Source organism: Enhydra lutris, unplaced genomic scaffold, assembly GCF_002288905.1.
Source record: "Enhydra lutris kenyoni isolate GAN:26980312 unplaced genomic scaffold, ASM228890v2 scaffoldscaffold13, whole genome shotgun sequence".
NCBI classification, from domain to species: Eukaryota; Metazoa; Chordata; class Mammalia; order Carnivora; family Mustelidae; genus Enhydra; species Enhydra lutris.
In genome coordinates, this window is record NW_019154097.1 from 1,483,653 (window position 1) to 1,506,723 (window position 23,071).

Sequence of the window (23,071 nt, forward strand, 5' to 3'; positions counted from 1 at the left end):
TAGAGTCAAGGTGTCAGTTCTTCCCAACTTAATCTATAGATTCGACACAATTCCAATCAAAATCCCAGCAAGCTATTTTGTAGATATCAATAAGCTAAGTTTAAAATTTATGTGGAGAGGCAAAAGAGCAGGATAGCCAATTCAATACTAAAGGAAAAGAAAAAAGTCAGAGGACTGACTACCCGACTTAAAGCTTTCTATGAAGCTGCAGTCATCAAGATGGTGTGGTATTAGTGAAAGAGTAGACAAATAGTTGATGAAACACAATAAAGAGCCCCAAAACAGATCCACAGTCAACTAATCTTTGACCAAAATGTAAAGGCAATATAATGGAGCAAAAGACAGTCTTTTCAACAGCTGGTACAGGAACAACTGAATGTCTATATGCAAAAAAAGGAAAAAAAAAAAAAAAAAAGATTGTGGACACAAGCCTTACATCCTTCACAAAAATTAACTCAAAATGGATCACAGACCTAAATGTAAAATCAAAACTATAAAACTGCTAAAAGATAACATAGGAGAAAACCTAGATGAATTTAACTACGGCAATGAGTTTTTAGATACAAAACCAAAGGCCAGGTCAATAAAATCAAGAATTGATAAGCTGGACTTTATTAAAATAAAAAACTTCTACTCTGTAAAAGACAATCTCAAGAGAATGAGAATATAAGTCACAAACTAGGAGAAAATATTTGCAAAAGACACAGCTGATAAAGAGCTGTTATTCAAAATATACAAAGAACACTTAAAATTCAACAACAAAATAAACAATCTGAATAAAAATGAGCAAAAGACCTGAACAGACAACTTTACCAAAGAAGATAAACAAATGACAGGTAAGCACATGAAAAGATAGTCAACATAATAGGTCACTGGGGAATTGCAAATGTATACAATAATGAGATCTCAATACATACCTATTAAAATGACTAAAATCTAAAACAGTGTCAGCATTTGGTGCTTGGAGAGGATATGGAGCAAGAAAAACTCTCACTCATTACTAGTAGGAATGCAAAATAGTATAGTCACTTTCGAAGACTTAGCAATTTCTTATAAAACTAACATATACTGGGGCACCTGGGTGGCTTAGTGGGTTAAACCTCTGCCTTCGGCTCACGTCATGATCCCAAGGTCCTGGGATCAAGCCCCACATTGGGCTCTCTGCTCAGCAGGGAGCATACTTCCTCCTCTCTCTCTGCCTGCTTCTCTGCCTACTTGTGATCTCTCTCTGTCAAATAAATAAATAAAATCTTAAAAAAAAAAAAAACCTAACATATATTATCATAATATCCAGCAATTACACCCCTTACTATTTACCTAAATGAACTGAAAACTTAGGTGCACATGAAAACCTGCACACAGATACCTAAAGCAGCTTTATTCATAATTCCCAAAACTTAAAAGCAGCCAACATGTCCTTTAATAGGTGAACAATTAATTAAACTGTGGTACCTCCAGATAATGGAATATTACTTGCACTAAAAAGAAATGAGCTATCAAGCCATGAAAATACACAGAGAAACCTTAAATGCATATTACTTAGTGAAAGAAGCTGATCTCAAACAGTTGTATGATTTCAACTATCTAACATTCCAGGAAAAGCAAAACAGGAAGCAATTGGAGGATCAGTGTTTTCCAGGGATTACAGGAGAGGGTGAATAGGAGAGCACAGAGGACTTTTCATTTGCCTTTCCATATAAATTTTAGAATCAGCTTATTGATTTCTAAAAAAAAAAAAAAAAACCTACTGGATTTGATAGGTATTTCATTGAATCTACAGTTCAATTTGAACAGAACTGACATGTTAACATTGAGACTTTAAATCCATGAACACTGTCTAGTTGTCCTTTACTTAACTTTCTTAGATTTTGCTCATCAGTTTTATAGTTTCCAGCATATAGATCCCATACATATTGAGATTTACACCTAAGTTGTATATAATCTTTGTGCTATTTTAAATCGTACTCATCTTTAATTTCAACTTTCAATTTTTCATTGCTAATATATAAAAATACAATTGAATTTTATATATTGACCCTGTATCCTAAAATCCTGCTAAACTTCTTAGTTCCAGTAATCTTTTCACAAATTCTTTGAGATTTTCTACATAGTTGCTTATATCAGCTACAAGCAGATTATAGTTTTATCTAACTTTCAAGTTTGTACACCTTTTCTCTTTTTTCCTGGTTTATTTCACTGGTTTGGACCGAGAAAAAAATTGAATTGGAGTGATGACAGTGGACAGCCTCACCTTCTTTCTGAGCTTACAGGAAAAGCATTCAGTCTTTCATCATTAAGTATAATATTAGCTGTTAAGTTTATCATGGATGCCCTTTATCTAAGGTTGAAGAAGTTTCCCTGTGCTCCTAGTTTGCTGAAGTTTTTATTATGAATGGATGTTGAATTTTGTCAGGCACTTTTTCTCTATCTATTAAGGCTGATTACAGTTTTTCTTAGACTGTTGATACATGAATCACACTGGTTGATTTTCAAATGTTATACTACCTTTTTAAGTCTCTTTTTCATGACATACTACTCTTTATATGCTGCAAAGTTGATTAGACTGGCTATTACTTTGTCGAGGATTAGCCCATTCTGTACATTTCATTCAAATGGAATCATAAATCAGGACCATCTTGGTCTTATAACCATATTTACAAATTAATATTCAATAAATATAAGTTTTTAATGAGCATCAATTTCTCCCACTAAATTAATTTTAAAAGTACTGATAATATCCAATATATGAAGCATCCTGAAAGATGGTTATTCTGTCTCATCCAGTGAAAATTTGAATATAAGTTTCCTAAATTACAATTTGGAAAGATATTTTGAAAAGTTTCTAAAGTGTGCAAACCATCTGACCTAGCCATTCTTCTTACAGGAATTTGTGCTAAGGAAATCATTAGATATTTAGCCAAAGTTTTATGCATAAAAATGTTCATCTGTTTACAATGGAAAAGTGAGAAAATTTTAAATAGCTAAAAATGGGAGATGGTCAAGGGTTAAATAAAATACAATCTATTTGTGTAATATAATATTATGCAACAATACAAAAATCATGTTTTCAATTAACTTGCAATGGCCTGAGAAAAAAGTTTCTAATGCTATGTTTGAGAAAAAAAAATGCAACATATATATAGCTAGATACTATGAGCTTGCCACTTACTGAGATAAGACAGACATTGATAAAAGTAAACATAATTAACAGTGATAAGTCATCCATGGGGAATAGGATTATGGGCAGTTTTTAATGGAGTGGGTATGGGTGTGGGGGGGTGTGTATGTGGTGCGTGGGGGTGTGTGTATATGTGTATACGCACATACCTTGGCATATTTTCAAAGTGTTTTGCAGTGAACATGCTTTACTTTTATAATGAGAATGAAAGATGTACAGAAGTGTTCTTAATTTCACCTCTGTTTAAAAACCACTTTTTTCTTTTACTGCACAGAGATAAATGTCTCCTTCAGGGATACCTCATTTTGCTTTCTCCAAAAGTTGCAAACACAACTTAGATAATGAGCAGTTTATTTGCAGTAAGAACGTATTGGCACTTCTTAGGGAACTAGCTCCCGGAACTTTTCCCTATGGCAATACAAAAATGTCATACACAGAGGCATTACAGTGTTTATGCTAACTCTGGCATTTTACATGCTTGAGCTCATTATTATTCTCATTAATTTTGTGATTGTTAATAGCACTGCTATTTATATGATGACTTAACCTTTACAAATTTATATCAAAGATTTTAAAACTCAATGGAGAATGTGTCTAGAATGTAAGAGGATGTATCTCTGAGTGATTTCCCCAGTGGGGAGCATATTTCGATCCTTAAGATCTTTAAATAATTGGGATGCCTAGCTGGAGAAAAGTTGAGAAACACTATTTTATCAGTAAAGGTATAAAAAAATCATAAATGACTCATTGGCTTTCATAAAAATATGTACGCATGTCAAAATACATATGAAATGAAAACAAACAAATGAAAACAAAGGGGCTATTTTCTAGATGTTCCCTTTTATGAAGGTAATTTTCAAAGAAGCAAGGAATAGGAACCTTTTAACAAAGAGCCTTATTTTATAACAAAAGCACTCTTCAGCTTAAGTCTGAGCGAGGTAAACTGCAAAATTCAAAAGGATAAAAATATAGAAAAGTCTCTATTTTAATTGTCAGGAATGCAGCAAGGACTCCACTGTTCACTTTTGCCAACAGACGGTTGAGGCTGGTTGGCACAGTCAGGCACGGTCATTTTATCCCTGGTCATAGAGTTATTCTGTGTCAACTGTGTTTCTGTAGAGTTGTGAAGTGTTTTACAAGCAGTGTTAAAGCTATCATACATGATAAGCATAAAAGCAGTAGGAACCGTTATACCTTCCACCTTTTTCGATGCTTTAGGAGAGTTTATAAAGCATGATCATCTGTTGTTGAGAAGAAGAATCTGATGGCAAAAATCTACACATCGGGCAAAATACCGCATCTGGTTGCTGAGACTGTAGGCAAACAGGCCGTTGCTGGGAGAGATGCATAACAGCGCTTCCACACCTATGGCAGGTGGTCCCGTGGAGACCATAACCTGGCTGCCCCTCAGCTCCAAATCCATCCTTTCTTACTCCCTGCTCTTTGATGCTGGGGCCAGGAGTCTCAAGCCACCTTTCTGCTCTGTCAGTCAGCTCTAAGGTCAGGATGTTATCAGTGGGGAACCACAGTGAGTCTGAGCGGCTTAGGGAGGAGGGTTGGGGGAGGGTGGGAGGGACAGGCTCCCACCTTTCTAGTCCTGTCAGCCTGCACTTCCCAAGGTGCTTTTCCCCCCCGGACAGCAGCAGTACTTTCCCCACAATAGCAGCCAAATTCAGTTCTCAGTTTTCCCCATACCTGCAAATTTCCGTCTCCCATAGAAACAAGATATGTAACAGCTGGCCACCCACTTCAAGATCTGGGCCCCAGGCCCACAGAGCTCCCCATTTCAAACTCAGAACCACAGCACCAGCCAGCACCATTTCTATCTCCACAGAGGTATGAGTGGCCGTTCCATGGCATCCCTCCTCCTAGTCCTCTCAGCTGAGGGCTGATACAGGCTTCCCACACTTGCTGCCTTTTTGATTCCCTAAAGTTCTCTTTTTACCTTTTCAGCTATTAACGCTATACCTAGTGAGCAATTCTCTTCATTAAATTCCATTGGTTCAAATAGCTGGCATGGTTTGTTTCCAAATATAACCTTGCCGTAGTCAGTTTGAGCTCTACAACGAGTTACCATAGGCTAAGTCGCTTAAACAACAAACATTTATTCCCCACAGCTCTGGAGCCTGGAAGTCCGAGATGAAGTCAGTTGGGTTCTGGGGAGGACCCTCTTCTCCATTGCAGACTGCTGTCACTGCTTGTAGACTGCTGTCACAGCAGCCTCACGTGGCAGAGAGCTCAAGCTACCTCTCCAGCTCCACCCTCAAATGCCATCACATTCGGGGAAGGGCAGGGGGTCACCAAGATTTTCAACATATGAATTTGGGAGAACACATTCAGTCCACTGCAGATCCTAACTAATACAGAAAAGAATCTGACAATATCTAGCAAAATGACACGGACTTACCCTTTGACCCATGAATACCTCTTTTAGTACTCCATGCAAAAAGATACATGGTCTAGGATTTTCTTCGAAGTGCTATCAGTAACAGCAAAGACTGGAAACAAAAATGTGTGCCAATCGTACATGCACATAACAGAGTATTAGATAATCATAAAAAGAAACGGGAAAGGCTCTGTGTACTGCTACAGAGTGATCTCCATGGTAAGTGGTTAGGTTAAAAAAAATGGGGGAGAAAATAGGCATAAGAAACACCCCTGTTTGTCTACAAAAGAAAAAATTAAAAGCATATTCACATATTTCCTTTTGTTAAATTAAACTGATGGATAAACAAAAAAAAAAATACAGGATGCCTGTGTGGCTGTTAAGCATCTGCCTTCAGTTCAGGTCATGATCCCAGGGTCCTGGTATCTAGTCCCACATCAGGCTCCTTGCTTAGTGGGGAGTCTGCTTCTCCTTCTCCTTCTGCCCCTCCCCCTAGCTTGTGCTCTCTCTTGCTCACTCTCTCAAATAAATAAATAAAATCTTTGAAAAATAATACATAAGAGGTAGGAAAAAACAGGATGAAGATTGGGATAGAAGCTAGACATCTCTGAATATACTTTGTTTTACAGATTTGACTTTGAAAGGTTCTGATACCAATTCCAACATGGGATGGTGTGTGTGGTAGTTGGGGAGGGAGGTTCCCACACCAGCAAACAATTTTCAGACAACAGCTGGGTATCCCACAATTTAACTCAATTCTGACACTAACTACCTGGAGATAACATCAAACCTCACAGGTTAAGGGCTGAGTCCAACAAGACTGCCCTTCACCCCCATTTCAGATGCCGGTCACAAGTCCAGGTTGTCACCTGTGCTTCTGACTGGCTAGCTATATAGACTGGAGGTTCTAACAACCCCCTTCTTGGGTTCAATTAATTTGCTAGAGCACATAAAATTTAAAGAAAAATTTGACTTGCTAGATCACTGGTTTATTATAAAAGGATATTAATAATACCCTCAGGAAGAGCCAGATGGAATAAAACATAGAACAAGTTATGTGGAAAGGCTGCAGAGCTTCCATGTCCTTTCCAGACATACCACTCTTTCCAAATCTCCACACTTCACCAACTCTGAAGCTCTCCGAACCCTTCCTTTGGGGTTTTATAGAGGCTACATTATACCGGCATGACTGATTAAACCACTGGTGGAAATTGATTCAACCTTCAGTCCCTCTCCTGCTCCCAGGCCTGCAAGTTCCAACCTTAATCACAAGGTTGGCTCCTCTGGCAACCAACTCCCATCCTTAGCTGCTTTCCAAAAGCTGCCTCATTAACATAACAAAAGACACCTTTATTGCTCTTATCGTCCCGTATATTCCAAGGGTATTAGGAGCTCCGTGCCAAAAACTGGACAAAGACCAAATACATATTCCTCATCTCAAATCACAATATCACAGCTTTGAAACTAAAAATAATTTACACAATTGGGACACCTGGGTGGCTCAGTGGGTTAAGCCTCTGCCTTCAGCTCAGGTCATGATCTCAAAGTCCTGGGATCGAGCCCCACATTGGGCTCTCTGCCCAGCAGGGAGCCTGCTTCCTCGTCTCTCTCTGCCTGCCTCTGCCTACTTGTGATCTCTCTCTCTCTGTCAAATAAATAAATAAAATCTTAAAAAAAAATAATTTACACAATTGTAAATCACATTCACAAATAAAATTAGAAATTTCTAAATGATGTATTTTATAAACAAAAACTCCATTCACTGAAAAGACATTGTTTCTACTAAGACCAACTCCACAGCCATGAGCATCCCTATGGGCAGATTATGTCTCTAAATACAACTTCATAATAACAGGAACCGGGTTCTAGGTCTGGGACAGAAAATATACAAAGTGAATGAGGAATCTCTTACTATAACAGATTATATATTCTGGTGTATGCTTATACCAGAAAGCAAGGAAGCTATCAAAGACAGCTAGGTTATGTCAAAAAAAAAGGCTCAAGAGCCAACCTGAAGATACTCTATTAGAATATCTTCATTTCCATCTCCTAATGATTAGTGAGTCTAGGAAATAATCATCAGTGCCTGCTAACATAAAAAAAAAAAAAAAAGAAAAGAGAGAAACAGATGTTATGTACCTTCTAATAAGAGTATAGAACATCATCTATGAAGCGTTCTCATGCAAAACACACAAGCATCATCTAATCAAGCTTCAAGATACATGTACCTATTTGCAGAGGATAGAAGAACATATTAAATGACACCAAGGAAATGCAATTAGCAAAATCCAGGCCGTAGAACACTACAGGACAATTATTTCCTCAACAAATCAACTACAAGAAAAAAAGAGAATGTGTATATTTGTAAATTAATAGAGAACAAGTAGTAAGCCCAGTTTAAACAAATAAACCATTTAAAAATTTTATGAGACAGGGTGCCTGAGTGGCTCAGTGGGTTAAGCCTCTGCCTTCAGCTCAGGTCCTGATCCCAGGGTCCTGAGATCCAGCCCCACATTGGGCTCTCTGCTCAGCGGGGAGCCTGCTTCCCCCACCCCCCTGCCTGTTTCTCTGCCTACTTGTGATCTCTGTCAAATAAATAAATAAAATTTTTTAAAAAAATTTTTATGAAACAATTGGGGAAATTTTAATATAGGCAGCATATTTATGATATTTTGGGAGTAGTGTATTGTTAACCTTGTTAACATAATAGTGACATTGTGGTTACATTTTTAAAACAAAATATATGACATATGAAATTGTATAAAGTCAGGTATTTGCTTCCAAATTATCAACTGTGGGAAGAATTAGGTGAGGATATAGTAAAAACAATATTGCCCAAGACTTTATAATTGGAGAGTCTGGGTCATAGGTACATGGGGTTCATTATATAATTCTTTTTACTTTTTCATATGATACTTCCATAATAAAAAGTCCATTTAAATTCAAAATTAGGGGTGCCGGGGTCGCTCCCTCAGTTAAATGTCTACCTTCAATTCAAGTCATTATCAGTCCCAGGCCAGTCTCCCTGCTGGGGGCGGGGGAGAGCCTGAGCTAACATTTTTGGATCTAATTCTTCGATAACTTTTCCTATTACTTGCATGATTATTGCACTAGCTTAGTTTTCCATTTTTTCTAGAGTCCATTTTTGGTAATTTATATGTGATGTTGTGAACAAAAAATTTACTCATTAGAATTTTTCTTAGAGAATAAAATAAGTAAGACTACTCTGAAGAGTGTACGACTACAGGCAAACCTGACCTTGAGAAGTACAGTCATGCCTGATAAGAAAAGAAAGGAAAGGAAAGGAAAGGAAAAAGAAAAGAAAAGAAAAAAAAATGAAGAAGAAGAAGAAGAGGAAGAAGAAGAAGAAGAAGAAGAAGAAGAAGAAGAAGAAGAAGAAGAAGAAAGAAGAAGAAGAAGAAGAAGAAAAGGAAAGGAAGAAGAAAAGGTGAGGAATTTCTTGGTTACATCTGAAAGAACATGAGGAGAAGAGAGAAAAAAGAGAGTAGGGGTAAAAAGGAGAAAGCAGATGGCTAAGCAATATGTGATTGAATCCAATGAACAGAAATAGTCTATATGAAATTAAACGCTTAATAATAACATCCAACAACCAGTGAGTGTGCACAATGTGCCAGTTTTCTAAGCACGGTACACATATTAGCTAGTTCCATTTTCATCACAACTCTGAAGACTATAACTCTGTTATTACCACTGTTTTCAAAATGAGGAAAATGAGGCATGGAGAGATTCAATACTTTTCCCATGTTGACACAACCAGGAAAAGGTAGAGTCGGGATTAAACCCAGAAGCGAAGGCAATATGGCTACCCGGCCTGCATTCTGTAGCCATTATACTTCAGGGCAGGGTTGAGAAAACTACCGACTACGGCCAAACACAACCAGTAGCCAGATTTTGTACCTCTTCCCCTCCCCCGACGGGGGGGTGTGGGGTGGCCGCAGGGATGCAGAGTGCCCACCGCGCCCTCCGTGCCTGGCTGGCTGGTAAGCCAGGGTGGCGGGGTTCACCCGGGGAGCTGCTGGGTGACGCCAGGGCTCACCTGCAACAGAAGGGCCATCCTCCACAGCCACTGGTGGCCGTCCAAGCAATGGGCCGCTGTCAGGGTCCCCTACGCAGGGAAAAGGCGATGATTCACTGCTCAGAAGGAACAGGAGGAGGAAGCGGGACTTTAAGCCCCGCCCCGTGCTGCCTGCAGCCCCGCCCACCGCACCCTTGCCCTAGGAGCCGGGGTAACTCCAAGGTCTGAACACTGGGTACACTGGGTACAGGTGACCCGACCATCCAGCCTCTCGTCTGTCCGCCAGGGAAGCCATAATAAGTGCAACTCCCCCCACCCCCCATACACCTTGAGAGCTAAGAAAAGTTATGCGGTTTTTTCAAAGGTTGTAAACTAAGAGGAGGAAGAAGGACAAGGAGAAGTAATGTATGCGCCCACGAAGACTGAAATATTTGCTGTCTAGCCTGTTACAGAAAAACTGACCAACCCTTTCTGTGATCTGAATGGTTTCCATGTGGAAAATTGAAAGGGCAGATTGACTCATGTTAGATGATGCTGGGAAAAGAGGTACAGTCTACGTGGATGCAGGAGTAAGGATATTTAGCAAACTACGGAGCAGTAGCCAAATCCCAAAGTATGAGCAGGTTTTTGGACTATTTGAACCAAAGTCAAACATATCTCTGAGGGATGGAAGCTACAACTGTTACAGATTTTATATATTTGGTCAGAAGTTTTCTTTATGAGTTTCAAAATTATTGGCATAGAATATCTTACAGTATTATATTATTTTAATATCTCTATTTGTAGTTATGTATCTTAATAAATATTTGCATATTTTATCTCATTTTTTTAATTTGTCAGAGATTTGTATTTTTATTTTTTCAAAGATACAGTTCTCCCAAGTATTCAGTTCTAAATATTATAAAACTCATTAATATTTTGTTACTCACTTATATTTTCTTTATTTTCTTTTTCTAACTTCACTAATTTCTTTCGTTGTTGTTGTTGTTGTTGTTTTAAAATATTTTATTTGTTTATTTTTCAGGGAAAGAGTGCACAAGCTGGGGGAGTAACAGGCAAAGGCAGAAGCAGACTCCCCACTGACAAGGAGCCAGATGTAGGTAGGACTCCATCAGGACTCTGGGATCATGATCTGAGCTGAAGGCAGACACTTAATCGACTGAGCCACCCAGGCATTCCCCTTTTTTACTGTTTTAATAACAACAGACCTTAGGTTGTATATTTGGTACTCTGTATAGCTTTGGTTACATCCAAAGTATTTCAGGGTCAGGGAGAGAGAGAGTTGTGATGCCTTTTAAAAAATTATTATTGGGTTAGGGATAGGGTGGCTGGGTGATGGACATTGGGGAGGGTATGTGCTATTGTGAGTGCTGTGAATTGTGTAAGACTGATGATTCACAGACCCATACCTGAAGCAAATAATACATTATATGTTAATAAAAAATAAAAATAAAAATAAATAAATAAATAATCATTATTAATGGAACAATATACTCTCCATTCACGAAATAGTTCTTTACAAATAAAACAAATATGCTATAAAACAAAGCAAATTCCAGTCAATGATTTTAAATCGGAATATATTACAAAGGGAATCATATAATTTTATAAATGTGCTACAAAATCATTGGGAATGGGAGGCAGATATAGAAGTAACAAGGTCAAGGTGGCTCCGTGGCGCAATGGATAGCGCATTGGACTTCTAGAGGCTGAGGACATTCATAGAAGTAACAAGGTCAGCCATGAGTTGATAATTGCTGAAGCTAAGTGATGTCTATGTGGGAGCTCATTACACTAGTCTCATTAATTTTGTAACTGGATGACATTATTCATAATTTTAAAATTTTAAATAAATCTTAAAAAGTGACTAATGAAAATGTTCCAAATTTCCAGCTTGGCACAATCTGGAGCAGATTGTCTTGTCTTGTCGCAAGACAAGTCTACCAAACTGATTTTTTTTTCTCTCAATATGAAAACAAAATTATACAACTGAATTTGTGCCTGGTGATGTCAACCAGACATCATAGCATCCCCCACTCCCTACAAAACCATATAGATACTGACAGGGTCTGGAGATTTATTCTACTTTCAAGCTCATAGGATCCTGTTACTATTTTATAAATACTGGAGGATGACACAAAATTCCTAAGTCCCAGAAAAGGACTTTATTACTCGTGGCACGGTAAGCAGCATGAGCATTGCCCCAGATCCCATGGGGGTAAGTGGAGTACCCAGAGGACATACTACATACAATGGGTTTGGATTGCTGATGAGGAACACAGCTTGGGAATCCACTGTTTTTTGGGTTTTGGGTTTTTTTTTAAGATTTTGTTTATTTATTTGAGAGAGAAAGAGAGAGAGAGAGAATGAGAGGGGAGAGGTCAGTGGGAGAAGCAGACTCCCTGCTGAGCAGGGAGCCTGATGTGGGACTTGATCCTGGGACTCCAGGATAATGACCTGAGCCAAAGGCAGTTGCTTAATCAACTGAGCCACCCAGGCACCCAAGAATCTACCGTTTTTAAAGTAAGTGGTAAGAAAGCCTGTACTCTGAACCCACATGGACCTGTGACCCAGATTCAACAATTATAATCTTTTAGATGATACGGTTCATTTATATTCTCACTCAATTCCTCCCCCAACCCAATCAGTTTGAAGCAATATCTGACCTACATGTAATTTCAACCCACAAAGCTGTACACTATAAACACAACCCTGGGAAATGGCATTAGGAAACAACAGTCAGGAAGGAACTTAACATTCTTGGCATACCCAACAAACAGGTGCGGGGATGTTCAGGGTCTGTAGAAGATTGTTTTCCCCATCAATCCACTTTTGTCCCTACCTGTCCTGGCTTCTGGCAAACTGTCACCGAAATATTTCACTCTGTTGGCCACTCTGATTAATTTAACCAACAGAAGCTAGAACTAAATCTGTTCAATTGGTCTCCCACAGCACCTAATTAAGGCTACTATCATCAGGACTCCAAACAATGAGATGAAGTTAACCTTCAGTACTGACCTCAAATAGGTCTTCCGGGGTCCTGACCAGGCAACTGTCCCAGGGGAGAACAGAGGACTTAATTTCAGACAGTCGGGTTATAGTCTAGCCTAAGGCCCATTCATTATCCATTTCACTAACCTGCTCATCTTTGGCGTCATCGCCAGTAATTACAGGAGGCAATAGAGGGGCTAAAAACCCACCTCTTTCCCTAACAAAAGAGATATTTCATGGCCCGTTTCCCGCCATTGACAAGCATATAACCCAAACAGGCACATGTAACTCCTATCAGGATTTGTCATTAAACTTGATTTGGATCAGCCTCAGATTGGTTTGATTAGATCACATGGGCAGTGTCCCGGAATGGTTCTAACTTCCTTTCCTATCTGTGGCATATCCCTCTCAAACGTCAGAGAAGCATGTGAATCTGTAACCTTGTAAACGAATGGGGTGAGATGGTGCCAGTCCCTGGGTTTGTGCCTGTTTAAAGGGGCTCCGGGTTGAGAGCGGCTACTGATGGTGGCTCAGGCACCACAGTGTAATTTACCACCAGCCACGCTGACGGATTGTCTGCTGCCTTTTCTGTTTGCCTTGTGACGGTGTTGGATCCAGGCGACAAAGAGAATATTTATTGCCTCCACCCTTGTACATCTAGAGTCTAAGGTGTTCCTACCACAGCTGCCAGGGCTGTTTAATCCCAAGGTCTATGGTCTTCCAAGGGGTGGACCAGATAACGGACCAGACAGCTAAGTCATTGGTACTATCCCAAGAGTCATAATCAGCATAGGGAATGTTGATCAGAGTTGTGAACGTGGCCTTGAATTCTGTGCACTGAGTGAACAAGGCCAATTTTTAGTACGGCATATATGGAGGAATTGTTGAACAGCCACAAGACCCCAGGGGACACTAACAGGTTTGCACTTAGCCAAACCCATCCCATGAACCAGGCCCCAACGTTAAGGGGAGCCTGGGTGAAGAGAGGGCCCCATCACACCAGTGGCTTTACTTCAGGGGCTATAATGTGAATCTAGTTTCCCCACAGTAGCAGCTGCCGCTTTTCCGTATCAACGGAGATGCTGCTGGAGCCAGGCTACTAGGTCCTTGAAGATCCAATTTCCAAGTGTGGGGAAAAAATTTCCAGTTTGACAAGTGAGGTATATCGGGGCTTTTCCTTATTCGTTGTCAAGCCCGCTCTAACTCAAGCCCAAATGGGGACATTTTGCAAAGACACACGTCTTTATGGGTCAGGCTTTCCTGTAACAGGTCAGTAGCCATACACCCTCCCCAACCTTCAACCTCCCACCTCCCCTCCGGCAAGCCGTTTTTATAAAAGAGCACTTGGAGCCTGGAACAGCAGGTGGCGATGTTGCACTAGGGAATTGCCTCTTTGACTTTTGAAATTGTTAACTAAAGCTGTGATTTCCATTTCTTCTCAGATTTTATATTCTTTTTTCTAGACCACCACTAAGAGGACAGAGATTACCTCTCTACATGCCACCGTCCTTGAATGAAAGAATCCTTTCTGGACTTCACACAAGTATTCATATATAACAAGCACGTAGAACGTAAATATCAATTATACAGTTGGCAGTAACAGACAGTAGTACATTGAATCAGTCCAAAAAGCCCTCCCTACCAGATCACTTGAATTTTCCTACTTCACAGAAAATGTTACCCAAACCACATCAGCTGATTTTTGGATGCCCCCCACCCGTCCTCCAGCAAGGATCCCATCCTTGGCATTACTAACATTTGGGGCTCGATAATTATTTGTTTGGGGAGCTCTCCGTGCACTCTAAGATGTTTAGCAGCATGTCCTTGCTTCTACCCACTACATGCCAGTAGAACACACCCTCCCTCCTCCAGTTATGACAACCCAAGGTATCTCTAGACATTGTCAAATGCCACAGAGTTGGAAGCGAGGACTAAATCACCTGGTTGAGAACCACCAGCCCATGGAACATGGACCAATGGACCAATGAGTCTAATAGGCATATAAAGGGTTACAGCTGTTGGAAGTCTAGAAGGTGGGAGGACAGAGGAGGAGGAAGGTAAGCTTTGGAGGATGGCTTTTTTTTTTTTTTTTTTTTTTAATCCTTTGTCTCTTCAAGCCAGGCTCCACCATATTCTTGCACATATTCTTGCAGCTTTCTCCTGAGTCCTGGGTGCCTTCAGCTACCCTGGCACCTAGCACCCCAACCCCCTCCACTAACTGGGAAGGATTCCAGCCTGGGCACCTGGATACAACAAAGCTAAAAATATTTGAGTTTCTTTGTCCTTGAAGTTCCTCAAACACACTTAGCTTTCTCCTTAAAGCAGCTAAAGTTGGGGTGTGGGGGAAGGGAGGAATCAGGAAGTTCGAGGAACAGAGCAATCCCTCGCCAGTAAGCAAGGCTTCTTACCAACCTCCAGGTTCAAGCGGCTGCCAGCAGCCTGGGCTCATCCAAACCAACGCCCGTTTCAGATCCACTTAAGTTTCCATCCCCATACTGCCGACATCATTAATCTAAACTTTGGGAATCCCCTGACTCAGCCGCTTTTGACTGCCCCACTGTCATATAACATCCCATTCTATTCCTACTCTTGAGGAGAGAGAGCACAATCAAAACATCATTAGGGTAAATTGGGTTGTTTTTTTTTTTAATTTTTATCTATTCATTTGACAGAGATCACAAGTAGGCAGAGAGACAGGCAGGGGGGCATGGGAAGCAGGCTCCCTGCTGAGCAGACCGCCTGATACGGGGCTGGATCCCAGGACGCTGGGATCATGATCTGCGCCAAAGGCAGAGGCTTTAACCCACTGAGCCACCCAGGTGCCGCTGGGTAAGTTGTTTCAATCCTGCTTTTTATCACTTATCCTCTAAATGTACATTAACAGGGTCAGGGGAGGGCATACTTTGCACCTTGTTCACAATTTGAGTAAAACCATCTGCTACTAGATCCTGGAGGGTCTTCTCTTGCCCACTAACACAGCCCATAGGGTCTTCCAGAAAGGCATATCTCTGCCAGCATCCCATCCTGTCACCAAAACTGTCAGAAACTAAGATTTTACCTTACATATGCTAATAATTTAGCCTGTTACTGTTTTCGTGGATGTTGGCAGAAGACACAAGATTCTTGGGCCAGAGATAAAGTACTTTATTACTCACACACAGCAAGTAGCATGAAAATAATGTCACATCAGTTGCCTGTGGGGACAAGGTGTAGAGGGCCCAGGTGTTGCTATGCATACATGGAGTCTGCTTTGTAGCTTAGGAAAAATGAGTTTGGGGAATCCAGTGCTTTTAGAGTAACTGCAAGACAGGCAGAAAGAAATACCCAGAATGAACAAAGAGAATGAGGAGACCATAGGAGCATAGAGGCTGTAGTAAGATTTTTGAAAAGTGGTTACCCTAATATACGAAAACAGTATCCTCATAAACTGGAAATGAAATGAGTCCAATTAGTGACAAATTTGCTATTTTTCTAACTCTCATTTGTCAATGTTAGCAAATAAGTTTCTTGGAAAAAAATGAAATAAGTCAGTAGCAGCTGTCTCAGAATAACGATGTTACTGGTCCTGACTTCCAACATCTCCATCCCCCAGGACGAGGAGCATTTTTACCTGTGTACACCTAAGTTATAGGGCTGTATCAGGGATCTTTGGACTATAATCAGGGAGAAGTCTTGAAAATAAATGAATAAGGAATTCTGGACTAAATGGTGTTGGACCAAAGTTCCCTCCCAGAACACGCAAGTTCCTCTTCTTTTCTGAGAAGGATAATTTATAACCTCAGATCATCCAATGATTTCACTTAAATAAAATTATACTTCGTTGCATAGAGGTTAAAAGCACAGGCTCTAGAGTTAAATCAGCCTTTGTTCAACCCCAACATCACAATTTGTCAGTTTGGGCACCAGAAGTAAGTTATAAAATCACTCTGGATCTGTTTCCTTATTGGTGAAATGGTAACAATGTCACCAAGCCTCAAAGGGTGGTTGTGAAGATTCAGTGGGACATTTAATCACATTTGGCTTTTATCAGTAGTTATGTTGAGGGGGTGATGTTTAAAGCAGATGACCCGTTGTTCCTAGTTCCTTGGGAAAGCAGCTTAAGGATTCAGGCACTGAGGCAATAAGAAAGGGAGCACAAAAACTAAGTATATGACAGGTGTGGAAGGGGGTGACAGTTGGGTATTTGTGGGGGGCCAAGATAAGGCTAATCACTACCTTTCTTTACTATGAATAGAGCTTTTTTTTTTTAAGATTTTATTTATTTATTTGACAGAGAGACAGCAAGAGAGGGAACACAAGCAGGGAGGCTGGGAGAGGGAGAAGCAGGCTCCCTGTAGAATAGGGAGCCCGATGCAGGGCTTGATGGATGGGGGGGCTCAATCCCAGGGCCTGAGTAGAAAGCGTAGACGCACTGAGCCACCCAGGTGCCCCTGAATAGAGCATTTTTTAAAGGAACGGAAAACATTTCATTTCAAACTTCCTCAAGTATGAGGAAGATATACATTTAGTGATGAACACAGGTATTCTAGAGTTCCCTCAAAAAAGAATTTCAGGAAGGACCACCTTATACTTTATGCATTGCCAAGCAATGTTTCTGCTGTGTGCCATGCTAGAGAACATGGAACAAAGTATAATAAAGGGGGCAGGAAGAAAGTGACATGGTCTCATCCTCATGGGCATATATTTCAGACAGCTGCTCCCTGGTGCCAATCTGCGGACATGCTAAAGTGGAATCACCTGCAGGGTTTAGATTCCTCTGACCCTGAGCACTGATCCCACCCCTGACCTGATGAATCAACATTTTAGGTGGTGGGAGACATAGGAGGCGGTGTTCTTTTCTTTTGGGGGGTGGGGAGGGGCAGAAGGAGACAATGAGAGAGAGAGAGACTCTTAAGTAGGCTCCACACCCAGGATAGAGTCTCATGCGGGGCTTAATTTCAACACCCTGAGATCAATTTCATCAGCCTCAGCTGAAATCCAGGGTCAGACGCTTAACCAACTGAGCCACCCAGGTGTCGCAAGGAGGCACTATTCTTAATAAGTGCCCTCTCGTGATTCCAAGTAACAGTCTGGGAACCACCACTGGTGTTTCTCAAAAGATGGTCAGACTCTCAAATTCAATCTGCAAGAGAATGGCATGTGAATGTATGTTTTCAATGCACCAGGAGATATGAGAGATGTGCTCTCAGACTGCCTTTCTCTGACACCATTTCCTTTTTATTAAATGATATGTGTTAAAGTACATTATAAATTCAAAAGTGTGATACTAAGTTAGTTGGGTACAGTTTTTAGGACCTTTCTATAAACTGAGGAAGACCAGTTTACACAAGTAACTGAAGTCAGTGTAGAGTACAACAGGGCACTTCTCAGAACCTAACAGGTCTCTGACCACATCTTCATGGTTCTTCTTATGGCAGCAGAAACTTCTGGCAGGTGAGACTGCTAGAACAGTGCAGTGGCCTCAACTGAAGAACCTTCTGCACTAGCCCCTGGAGTCATCTGCGGTCCCTGAGCAGCTCCACACCTGGATGACTTCTTCGCAGAAGGTCCATAAAGTCTATATACTCCTCTAGGCCACTTGCAGTCTTTTGTGCCACGACAGAAATATTTATCAGGCGAACCCTGTATCAGTCTAGTAACATGGTTCTAAACCCCATCAATGTTTAGCTTTCTTAATGCACCATGAGATCCAAGTTCAAGAAGTGAGATTCAGAATGAGGAAGACACTAGACAGGAAGGAGAGGACAGATTGAGGGTTAGAGAAGACACTAAATTCCCATTTTAGATGCGAAGAATGGCAGGTGCCTTTGGAATATCTGGGTGGTGCTACCCCACAAATGGCTGAAAATAAAGTATATGGAGATCTGAAGACGGGTAAGAACAGTGACAGAGACCTGACAGGCTTCCACTAGATGTTGCACGGAGTTTGCGTGGAGAGAAAATAAATTAAGAAAAACTCACCAGCATATGGAGTCACATGTAAAAGGAGAGGAGAATAAGTGCTGTAAAGGAGCCTATGAAAGAGGGATCAAAGACAGATGCAGTGATCACCAGAGCCAAGAGCTCTGAAGCCAAAAGGAGGTTAAAATTTCAAGGAAAGACTAGTCACCAGTGTCAAATAACACGGAGCAGTCAGTGAGGACAAGAACAAAAGACAGGCCAAGTGGATTTGCAATCTGCATGTCACTGGTGACTTTCCTGAGAGCAATGGAGCCCCGTGATATGGGTACTACAGGTTTCTCCCTCTCCTAAAGTGGAGCGTTCCTAGGAAACAGAAATGGCAGAAAGCAAAGAAGCAATCACCATTAACTTCTGTGGAAAATTTTTTGAGCGTTCTGAGACTTAAAAAAATAACTTCTTGGGTGCCTGGGTGGCTCAGCGGGTTGAGCCTCTGTCTTCAGCTCAGGTCATGGTCCCAGAGTCCTGGGATCGAGTCCCGCATCGGGCTCTCTGCTCAGCGGGGAGCCTGCTTCCCCTTCCCTCTCTGTCTCTCTGCCTACTTGTGATCTCTCTCTCTGTCAAATAAATAAATAAAATCTTAAAAAAAAATAACTTCTTTTAAGCTTTTCTGGTACCTTAGGACACATCTTGCTAAGGGATGCACAAAATCAATCGAGATAAAGCACAGATGCTCACAGACACGGTCCAAAGTTATGGTGGCTTGATGTTGGGTAGCTGACTGAGTGTAGTTCTGGGAGAAGGAGCTTGGCAGGGCCACTCTCCTCATATAACAGCTTGCTGCAAAACAAACATTGGGGGCACCTGGGTGGCTCAGTGGGTAAAGCCTCTGCCTTCGGCTCAGGTTATGATCCCAGGGTCCTGGGATCGAGCCCCACATCGGGCTCTCTGCTCTGCATGGAGCCTGCTTCCCCCCTCTCTCTCTGCCTGCCTCTCTGCCTACTTGTGATCTCTCTCTCTCTGTCAAATAAATAAGTAATTAATTTTTTAAAAAATGAATGCTATTTTCACTTTTGTCTTTTTTGTAAAATTCATTTAAGATTTCTTTCAGTTAGCGAAAAAAGGTAGGAATATAGGTCTTTCATAAAATTGAAGTGGTGGAATACCGACTCTTAAAAAGTAAGAGATATCTGAATTTTCTTCATGGTTTGGGCCAATGTTTTACTAATAAATTCCAATTTCCTTTAGAGTTTTGATTTTATTATTTTCTGTCAAGGATTATCAGTTATCATATTAGATGTCTGTTATCATTGAACATTATCACCCTAACTTCCAAGGGAACTCTATTATTATTTTTCAGGGTTTGTGGTGGAACTCTGGCATACGGTAGACACTCAGGAAAGTTTGTTCAATGAATGTCCATAAGAAGAACGGGTGAATGCGAATTTAGGAAGCATGTGGGAAGAAAGTCTTCCATATTGGAAATACAGTAAATATCTCATCTTTCAAAGTTAAATATAACCCTTTATATTTAAAAATTAGATGCAGGGCACCTGGCTGGCTCATTCGTCGGACATCTGCCTTCGGCTCAGGTCATGATCACAAGGTCCTAGGATCGAGCACCACATGGGGCTCCCTGCTCAGCAGGAAGCCTGCATCTCCCTCTCCCACTCCCCCTGCTTGCGTTCCCTCTCCCGCTCTGTCAGATAAATGAATAAAATCCTTAAAAAAAAAATTAGATGCAATTAGGGGATAGCTGTAGCTTGGAAGACAGACAGGCATGAAGACTGAATCCCAGCTATGGGGCATTCTGTATCTGCAAAATGGGGTAATACTCTTCACTTCACAGGACAGATGGAGGAGTTTAATTAAATAAGACACGTAAAGATCCAACCATAGGATCCTGCACAGAGGAGCAGAGTGGTAACTAACCGGTAGCAGTGTTAGTATTAGCTATTAGCTATTAGTCCTACAGGCTGTTTATTCAGACGCTCAAGACAGAAAACTACAGTAATCTTCGATATAAGTTGGCAGGAAAACCTCGCCACTTTCGACCTAAAGGTCTAATCACTTCTTTGTACTTATATTTGCTGAAGAAGAAGGCAACCCCAACCAACCTATCGATTGATAAAAAGCGGATCTTGTGACGAAGGCGCACACAGTGTCAACTCTCAGCCATTTCTCTGATATCCGACCAGTGATCAGCCTGCATTATAAAGTGTTGTCACACGTTTAAAAAAATTTTTTTTACACTAGAAATTCTGCATTCATAACCATGGAAACGTCGAAGTCCTATGATGTTAGCATAATTCTGATGCCCATCTGGTACGTTTTGCAAGGAATTCAGGAGGGAGTAGGCGTAGGGGGTGGACACGAGAAGGTGAAAGGGGGCGAGTCGGTGGGGAGAGGGGTAACGTGACTACAAGTACCAGAGCAGCCAAAGAATAAAGTCTCCAACCTTTACGGCCAAGTCATTTTTAAAAGCAAAAAAAGAAAAATGACTGCATTTCTTCCCCACCCCTTCGGCTCACTTCCTAGCGGGAACCGGACAGTCGCACCCTATATCTCAGAGTGAGCGAAAGCCACCCGCGTCCCAGGCTGTGGGCCCGCAGGGGTGGACCTAGCCGAGCACGCGGCGGCCCGCTTCCTGCTGCGGAGCCCTTAGCCACCGCCCCCTGCCGCCGAGGGCGAGGTCGCCGGAGCCGGGAGGGGCGGGGCAGCCGGGACAGACTCCGCCCCGCCCCTCCAGCCGTGGCCGGGCTGCGCCCGAGCCCGGCATCCCCCGCTCCGCCCCTGCTCCGCCCACCCGCCGGTGGCCCCGGGGGACGCAGGGGGAGGGGCGCGGAGGTGGCGGCCCCTGGAACCGCGCAGCGTAGGGAAGCGCGCTCTGCACTTGGAGCCTGCCCGCGGGTCAGATCCTGGCTGTGCATTCAGCGGTGAGTACCGGCCCGGCCCGACGGATGTCCCGGGGCGGGAGCGCCCGCCGCCCTGTCCCTGGGGCAGTCGGCGCGAGCCTCTTCCGCCGCGCCCGAGGCTCCCTCCCCGAGAGGGACTGACGTGCGCAGAGCCGCCCGGGGCTGGAGAGAAGCCGGGAAGGCCCAGGGGAGAATCGGGGAGGGGACTAGCTCCGGGCAATCGACCTCTCCGCTCGTCTCCAGCCTGTGCCGCGCGGGCGACAGGATTCAGGGACTGGAAATGGCTTTCCTCGTCCCTCCTTGCCTTGACTGTGCATGCCGCTGGAGAGTCCTCGCCGAGGTTGTGCGGGCCTCAGAGGGAGTCCTCACCCAGGCTCTGCAGGCCGGCCGAACTGGCGAATCCTAACCTAGAAGAGGGTGTGCGGGCCTCGCTGGGGTGTCCTAACCCCAGGAGGGTGTGCGGGCCTCACTAAGGAGTTCCCACCGCGCCCGGGCTTACGGAATAGGGAAATCCTCACTGAGCCGGCAGGTCGGGGAATCCACACCGAGTGATAAGGGGCAAATGGGGTGAGGTGGAAGGGTTGAGCACAGAGCCTACCTTCATAGATTCAGAGATCCCGGAAGGAGCATGGGCTGCCTTTCCTAATTGAGCCAGACATCAGAATGGAACATCTTTCCTGCAACACACATAACCCTCCTCACAGGCTTGGGGGCGGGGAGACACAGCCTCTAGGACAGCAGTGCTTAAACTTTTGGGGCGCTCAAAAACCCCTTTACACTCATGAAAATTCCTATACCAAAGAGCTTTTGTTTATGTGGGCTGTATTTTTTATATTTACCATATATATAAAACAAAATTTACCGTATTTAATAATCCATTTTTTAAAATAGTGGACCTATTATATATTAACATAGCATTTTATGAAAATATCCGTATTTTCCAAAACAGAATGTTACTGAGAAGAGTGGCATTGTTTTATATTTTTACGCATATCTTTGATGTCAGGTTTATTAGAAGGCACCTGGATTCTTATATCTGCTTCTTCATTCAGTCTTGCAATATCCCATCATGTTGCTTCTGGAAAACTCTACTGTATACTCCTGAACACATGATGGTGAAAAAGACAAATTGCATCTTGGTGTTATAATGAAAGTTGTTTTGATCTTGTGGATACCAGCTCCACACTTTGAGAACCACTGGTGTAGGAAATGCTTTGGAGGCTTAAGTCATTTGTCCTCCCTCTTGCTTGGGTTGCTTGCTCTAAATGGAAACACACACCACCCCATGCATGGACAATGTTAACCTCTGGAATTTGGGACCAAGCTTGATCTCACTTTGGAAACTAAGTACTAGGTTCCCACAAAAGAGATGATGAACCCCAGTAGCCTCCTGAAAACTCAGCAAGGCTCACAGATGGCTTTGGTTGTTACTGTGCCCATAGAGCTGGCCTGTCTGTGTGCCCCGATTGCAGCAGTGATATGGCAGAAAGGACCTGTGGTTTCAGAGAAGTGGCCACGGGGAGCCCATGCCAAGTGTGTAGGCATTGGTGTGAAGTTACCAAGTAGTCAAAAAGTCATTTCCAAAAGAACATTGCCTTCCTTTCCTCCATGGTCAATGCTGTTTGTACTTGTGTAGCCTAAGAGCTTATTGAAGTAGTATCAGGATT

At 42.2% G+C, this 23,071-nt stretch overlaps 1 protein-coding gene across 1 annotated transcript in view; it reads left to right on the forward strand.

Annotated features, from left to right (window-relative positions):
- The first annotated feature begins 21,315 nt into the window (after positions 1–21,315).
- LOC111145972 (aconitase 1) overlaps positions 21,316–23,071 on the forward strand; it is a 56,683-nt gene continuing 54,927 nt past the window's right edge. The window contains exon 1 of the mRNA XM_022501317.1: positions 21,316–21,425. The gene's annotated coding sequence lies outside the window, so the exon portion shown is untranslated. The remainder of the gene's footprint in view (positions 21,426–23,071) is intronic.